The 8,294-nt window shown below is 35.3% G+C and overlaps 1 long non-coding RNA gene across 2 annotated transcripts; it reads left to right on the top strand.

Annotated features, from left to right (window-relative positions):
• The first annotated feature begins 3,549 nt into the window (after positions 1-3,549).
• Positions 3,550-6,996, top strand: LOC149787809 (uncharacterized). 2 transcript variants are annotated; one of them, XR_016424388.1, is made up of 3 exons: positions 3,550-4,075; positions 5,156-5,470; positions 6,624-6,996. It is a non-coding gene; the product is annotated as an uncharacterized LOC149787809 (long non-coding RNA). The 2 variants fall into 2 exon arrangements; XR_016424387.1 differs by having other exon boundaries at positions 5,153-5,470.
• Positions 6,997-8,294: the final 1,298 nt, after the last annotated feature.

Here is an 8,294-nt window from a genome sequence, read left to right as displayed (position 1 = left end):
CAGTCATTTTAGCCATGTACAATCTGCTTATCGACCTTGCCACAGTATTGAAACTGTTCTTCTAAAAGTAGTTAATGGCATTCTCCCTGCTTTGATAGAAAAATATTACAGTCCCCACCATCCTTGATTTCACCTAGCATTTGACACAATAGACCATGATATATTATTTCACCGTCTCCAGCATGTATTTGGCATTCATGATAGAGCCTTACTGTGGTTCAAGTCCTACTTGGTCAACAGGACACAGATTGTATCTGCAAATGGAATACACTCCAGCCCAGTTAATCTATGTTGTGGTGTTCCACAGGGGTCTGTTCTTGGACTTGTTCTCTTCATTATATATACTCAGCAGCTCTCAAGTTCCATATACACCCAAATATACAAATCTAGCCACCCAACTGAAGTTGATGCTACCATCCAAGGTGTAGAGAGGTGCACTTCTGATGTGAAATCATGGATGACATGTAACAAGCTGCAGATGAATGATGATAAAACTGAGGCCATTCAGATCACAACATAAAGACTTTCTCATTCACATCCTTTACGTCAAACAAATAATATCAGTAACACTAACATTAAATTCACACCGTCAGTACGAAACCTAGGTGTCACTCTGGACAGTACTCTCACGTTGCATCAACATGTTCTGAACATATGCAAAAATGTATATCTTGATCTGAGACACATCAGCTCCATTCGCAAATATCTTTCAATTGATGCCACTAAAACACTTGTATGTTCATTAGAAATTTCAGGACTGGACTACTGTAACTCAGTTCTGTCTGATTCATCTCAATATCTACTTCAGAAACATCAAAAAGTTCAAAACACAGCTGACCGGATCATACTTTGAGTACCACGATCAGAGCACACGTCCCCGCTACTCTGTCACTGTCGGACTCTAGTCCAACATGCCTATCCGACCTCACCCATGTGTACACACCTGCACGATACTTACGCTCCTCTTCTGACAATCGTATACTCATTATTCCCACTACGAAAACGAAGTCATATGGACAACGTTCTTTTGCATACCAGGACCAAGCAACGTGGAATGAATTGCCCACTGAACTTAGACACAAAGACACAGAGATCCAATTCAACAGTGCTCTTAAAACTCGCTTATTTCGACTGCAAGAACAAACTTAAAGACCCATTAATGTTCCCTGCCTTAAATATGTTCAGCATGTTTTTTATGTTTTTTAATTTCATGGTGTTTGTTGTTTTGTAATAATATCCTTATATATGGGGTTTTTATGTTATCGGTGTTGTCTAATTTGGTAAAGCGCTTAGAGCTTCTAAAGATTAGGCGTTATAGAAAGTCCTCATTATTATTATTATTACCATTATTATTATCATCATTATTATTATTATTATCATTATTATTTGGAATAGAATTATCAATTTTTGGAAATATAATTACTACACCCTGTGGTTACGTAAACGTCGGGTACGACGACACTGTCAAAACTCTGCCACTGGCGAGGCAGACAATTTTGCTTATGAAATATTATTTATTTTACCACAAGACTACTAAGTGGAAAACTTAGACAAAAGAAACTATATGAGCTAAGGAATACTCGCGATTTGTACGACCAGCATTTTATAAAGTTTCGACCTTTTACTCTTCAGGGTATGTCTGAACGTCACTATGGACGCACTTCTTGAACACATCAACTAATATGAGTGGTCTGAAATTTTCGTATCTTGACCAACTTTCTTGACTAAGCACCACCTATCAAATAATTGCTACGTTTCTCTTTTGTCGATAAGCTCATAATCCTTCAAGATACATTCCTTAACCAGCTCATAAGCTCATAATCCTTCAAGATACATTCCTTAACCAGATCATACTCGGCACTTTGCTGTACTGAGAGAGAAGTGTAGATGTCCCGAGCATTGCCAAAATGTCAAAACTGTATATTGCTCTCTATGCCACTTCAAATTTTCAGCAATTTTCTCGCTCAGAATGATGAAAATATTTATTTACTTCTTTGTCTTGAAAAGGGGTTACTAACTTAATAGTTTTAGTGTCATCAAAACTTGAATTGATGGCAAGTTACATTCTTGTAGTACCTTTTACTTGTCATCTCTAATACTTTAAATCTAAATTGAAGTTCACCTTCCTTTCTTTCTTTTTCTCCATAATTCTATCTTATTTTCACGTTATGCAATTAAATTTGTCTCTCTTGAAGTGCAATGCCAAATAATTTTAAAATTACAGACACAAGTCCCGGTGATTACAGTTTTGAATAAACTTTAGTGGAAATCCAAATGAAATCCGATTCTGGAAGTATTGGTAGGCCTGTGGTGGCCCGTGTAGGGGTGATATGCTAGCAATCTTTTGTTTGATCACAATAATACGATTCAGAGTACATCCTTTATGAAATTTCACTATAAAGTAAATTCTTGTATTCCAAGAATATTATTTTTGAGCATTTTGTATTTCCAGAGAAAAACCACTTGAATTAAACAATTTGAATAAATAAAATTCCAGGCCAAATAAATTTCTGGACACAACAATAGTACAATTGATTCTGTTAAGATCCTAAAGCACGAATAAATAATTTCTTGAAAAACAAGAGTATATAGTCCTATACCTGACCTCAGGTCACAGATAACGTTTTCTAAAACAAACTATTACCTAACGGAAATATATATTTTGGAACGTTCCAGATGTTTACAAGATAAAATCGTATTTATAACTAGAAGTCTATTTCTAAAATTATAATTTAAAATGTAGTAAACAACTAGTACAACTGGCAATTCATGGAGACGTTAAAGACTCCGAGTAGGATGAACATATTATTTTTTAAGAAACTAAATCTTTGATTCAGGTCAGTTCAAAAATGAACTTAATTTGAACAAGGTCCAACATACAACGTTAGAATATCAAATGCATATAATGAAAAAAAAAACAATTAAAAAAAAAATAAAATCATAATAAGCAATGCAAATTAAATATAAATAACACCCTGCCTATACGCGTTAGAGGCTGATCAAGGAATATCTGGTCGGGGTGTAGTGGGGATCAAGAGCAAGTAGGCAAGGGGACTGTAGGATGGAAGCCCTTGGAGTGAAGTCTTTAAAAACTTCGACATTTTAATTGTTTTGAATGTATAATTTTAACTATCTAAATGTAAAGCAAACCTGCTGTAGAAACGATCCGTTCATTTCGCGCTTTATTTTTCCTAGGTAAGATAGAAGGAACCCGCTGGGCTCCTAACCACCCCCACCCCCAACTGCCCCTATTACGTCAGCACCAACTCGAAAGAACGCAATTTAGTTGGAAAAAATAGGTGCAAGAATTCTAATGGGAAGTATTTCATCCAGTGTCGTCTATGACTACCGCAGCCCCAAATGAAGTTGAATCTAAGCACAAAACGATAGTTTCATCGATCGGAATAGCAGTCACTTGTACCTCAAAGTCAAAGTTATCAACGTCGACAACACCAATCCAAAGAAAGATGTCAGGATAGCTCCCTCCAACAATTTCCATCATGTATTGTTCAGGGAAGTGGATTTATATATGCATAACAAAGTAGTCAGCAGCATCATGTATACTTATACTCACCGAATTTACCTGGAACATCTTTATCTTTACGCATGGATAAGAAGCCAAGAAACACAACTGGATGCTTCTGTGTAATGGAAACCTGACACCTTGGATGTCTTCAACGACAGAGAGTTGACAGAAGCTGAAAATCCTCACATTTTTCTATTTAACAAACTTCGAAAGGAGCCATAAACAAGGACGCAGATTATGAATTATGAATCGTTTGCATTTATGCAGTATGCACGCTAACCATATGATTCCATATGATATTGAATTAACGTGTGCATCTAAATAACTTCGTCTGCATTTATAATCAACGTGTGCATCTAAATAACTTCGTCTGCATTTATACAATTAGGGCAGATATAGATAGGATCATTCGTTCTGTCATTACATTCCGATGAGGGTTTTTTTCTCACTATGACGTATGTCGCATAGGGTTCGCAGTGTCTTTCTGACCGTCAACCAATGCATCAACCTTTGGCTACATTGCTTCATGTTTTCATCCTGGAATTCTAGGTAAGTGATCAATGTTTAAGGTTTTGGTTCTATAAGTAATATAAGTTATTGTCATGGATGAACTGACATCAGATGGGATAAGATGTTTACCATTGACTATAAATGCCGCCACTGATACGGCGATCAAAACATCAAAGGTCATGGTCACAATAGTCAGTTTCTAAACATTTATTTCACGTGGTTATGAGACACAATATACTTCTAGCCAGATTAATCATCATATCCTTGGTGATGATGATGGATGCAGGTGTCAAGGGTTAGGATTAAGATAACAGGTGAAGTTTTGTTGAAGAGCTCTTTATGCGACTATACCTTCTGTTTCCATACATAGATTGTTATTGGATTTCTTACTTATGAATCCCCGATAAACGCTGTGGTAAAAGGTAAGAGATCTAGATCATAGGGAGTGTTTAGTCAGGTGTTACTATGTTTGCATTGATATCGTCGTGGGCGACACGATCCATTTACGGATATTTATAAGCCCCATGGTTTGTTTGCGAAAGCTCTTGGTTGAGCAGCTACTGTGGCACCTTTTGGTGAATTTCCCTTAAACTTTGCATTTTGTATACGAGTTAGATATGTTCATGTCACTGTCTGAATGCTGCAATGCGTTTCTTTTTCAAAGTTGTATACAATTTTGTACAAAATGTATATGCTATAATTGAAATTGATAACTCTTGAGTGTACAACTATTGATTAACAGCAATGAATATATATATATATATATATATATATATATATATATATATATATATATATATATATATATATATATATATATATATATATATATATATTGAAAGATTACATTTTAGTACTTGCACAGTTCATTCAAACGGGAAAAAGGATGCCTATGTGTCCTACGGATCCACTTCTGGTTTGAGTTTTTTCTCCACAATGTTTCTTTGCGTGCACTTTAGTTTTGCATCTATTAGGACAGCATTTTTCAGTAAAAATAATACGATTAAAATTTTCTCTAAATTGTCTTAAAAGTAACTTTTCATTAAATTATATTGAAAGTAATTTTCTACTAAAATATACTGAGATTAAATTATGCATTTCTCTTGTATCGTAAAGCAGCAAAACCTACACTCGCTAAGTTGTCTAACTTGCTGAATCAGCTGATTTCTAAAATTAGCTGACTGACTAAGCTATAAGCTCCACACGTTGATGCGGCAGAATTGTCTGTCTGATGACGTAGTCAACAGTCATTTTATGTGAGAAGAGACGGGAGCCTCGTTATAATTCGAGAAGAACGAACTCAAGAAAACTAGACGTGTGTCCATATTTGGCCTCGGGCATTTGTTCAAAACTGCGTATAAATAGAGAGCGGGCTTGCGAAAATCAGAATCGTTCGTCGAGGAATCAGGAGACTCTGTCTGTCTTTTCTTACAGGTAAGACTCGTCTGTATTAGTAAACTTCGTTAAAGAATAGACTCTTTTTAATCTTTGAAGTTTTAACGGCAAAGTTCATATTTTTGCAAGATTTTTCTGAGTACTTTTATTTTATATTATAATGTAATGGAATGTTTAATTGTTTTAAGAAATTTTCTATTCATTTGTATTTATGGCAATTCTTATTGGAAAAAAACGAGTTCGTTACCAACTTCATGTTTAGATTTAATGAGGAAATAAATAGTAATAAAGAGTAATGTTTAGTAACCTATTCCAAATTAGTATTCTATTTTAAATTTAGTAAAATACATTTCTTCAAAATGATTGTTGCATTAATCGCAACTATTGAATTTTATTCTATTTGGTTATCATCAAGTTAATCAAGAGTTAACTATCTGTATTATATTCTAAAACGCAGATATTATGCAAAAGTATGAAGTTGTTAAATTCGAAGTAGAAGTGTAATTTTATATGTATTTCGTGTATTTTAAATATAAAGGCTTTATAGATGTATCACTAGAATGTAGCATTATATATATATATATATATATATATATATATATATATATATATATATATATATATATATATATATATATTCCCCAAGATGTAGCCGTATCTACACCGTCCTGATTGACACCTCTTTTTAGAAAGTCTGAACTACTTCTTATTCTCTCTCTCTCTCTCTCTCTCTCTCTCTCTCTCTCTCTCTCTTCTTCTTCTTCTTCTTCTTCTTCTTCTTCTTCTCTTCTTCTTCTTCTTCTGGTCAATGAAAACAGCATTGCTAAGAGTTTACGAGAAAATTATTATCATTAAACAGTTACTATTTATAAAAATCAAGATCTAATACAATGCTATTGTAGAAGACATGGAAATGACTGACTAATTCTGTCTTTTATAAGCAGATGTCCATTAATTCGAGGTGTATATGATTCTAAACGATCGAAAAAGTACTCTAACAGCTCTCTCGTTATTGGCGCGTATTTGATCGTCTAAATAGTGCGTCCGTTAAAGACAACTGTACTGCGCTTTTTGTTTAGCATGACTTCCTGTCTTCGCAGCATTATTCGATTGTTTTGAGTTCACTTTACTTATTTTATCTCCTCAACCATCAAGTGAAAATAACTAAGAAATTCTTGTGGTTTTATTACAGTTCTTCATGTCAAGAGGAAGACGTATCATTCATCAGTGTCATTACTGTTAAAAGTTGGGCTTGTGTGCTAAGTTGTTTAACTTTAAAACTAGCACTTTCTTCCCGACATCCTGTGACATAAAGCCGCAATGTCATCTGATTAGTTCGAGAAACAACCATGAATAGAATTATTATTACCAAGAATAGAATGAACGCATTCCGGAATCCCATTGAAGGCTATTTCATAATGTACAGGAAGTCAGGTACCTGGGACCCTAAATAACAGATTTGTCAGAACAAGAAAATGTTCAAATATTAAATTTAGAACTCAGTCAGAACGAAAAACTCACTATGAATTTTTGTATACGACAATATTAAAAAAGGCAAGATCGCTGATTTGTTTTCATAATTTTGTGTACTTATCGCAGTTAGTGTTCATTAGCTAACTCACTCGCTCGAATCAATAAGTTTTCAACGTTATATTCTTTATTTAAAAAATAAACATAAGAGCAAATCATTTGGCTGAAATATCCTCTCTCTCTCTCTCTCCCTCTCTCTCTCTCTCGTCCGTCTCTTGTGCGGGAGGTCGTGGTCCCCGTACCCGGCAGAGCCATACCAAAGACTTACAAAAATAGTACTAACAGCTGCCTCGCTTGGCGCTCAGCATTAAGGGTTAGTGTTAGGACTGGGCGGCCTGGTGTCAGGATAATGAGACTGGGTGGGGCATCATGCTACATGTCTGTGGCATGATGCCCCAGTGGTAGACAACACTATATCCTGCCACACTGCAGACATCGTAGCGATATGACCGAACAATTGTTAAAGCTACGTCTAAAATCCAAATCTCTCTCTCTCTCTCTCTCTCTCTCTCTCTCTCTCTCTCTCTTAGAATTGATAAGCTGTCGCTCATTTTGAGAAGGGGGGGGGGAGACAGAGAGTGACGTCTCATGTTCAGTTCCTATTTACCTATGAATGTTGGCTTGTGGAAGACCTGAGTGCATGCATCTATGTGATGCAGAATAAGCTTTGATTGTTATTCTAATAATAGCTTCTTGAAATAATCGGTAGTAAAATCAACTGATTAAAACTTGAGTTTTACAATTTTTTTTATTTTCATGCAATGACAAAAATATGTCTTGACTTGACTTGTGGTTGCTCTTCCATTCTTCAGCTTCCTTTTTCCACTTACAATCGACGTAAAACATGTCTAAAGATAAACATTGCTGTCAAACTTCCATTATGAAGTAGAGAAAGTGATGCGAGTGTACTGTTTATATTATAATTCAGTGTAGCCACTGCTAAATTTGCCAGAAATCTAAATGTAAGGGAGTTAACATTTACTGTACTATTTTCAAGTGCATGAAGCATGCAAGGAAGTGATAAAAAGAGTGGTTGAAGTAACCCAAAATGTAAAAAGCTGACCAATTTCTAGATGTAGGAAGACTTTACGTCACACTTATTTGATTGCTCACATCTGTATGGGTGGCTTTAGTTGTCTCGCAAGGGCACTTACAGCCGTTCGAGTTTCATATTGTTGAGACAAATCTGGTCGTATTTTGTCAATGGCGCTTGCCAATGGGAAAATTTAGATTTATCATGTTGTTCGTGTAAATCCGCCAATGACTATTCCAATTTGCGTTTGAGTAAGTTGATATGTCTGTATTCAGTGTATATCTACCCTCTTCACGTCAC

This window comes from Sinohyriopsis cumingii, chromosome 11, assembly GCF_028554795.1.
Source record: "Sinohyriopsis cumingii isolate HCF-2022 chromosome 11, ASM2855479v2, whole genome shotgun sequence".
NCBI lineage: Eukaryota > Metazoa > Mollusca > Bivalvia > Unionida > Unionidae > Sinohyriopsis > Sinohyriopsis cumingii.
This window is presented reverse-complemented; position numbering and strand designations above follow the sequence as displayed.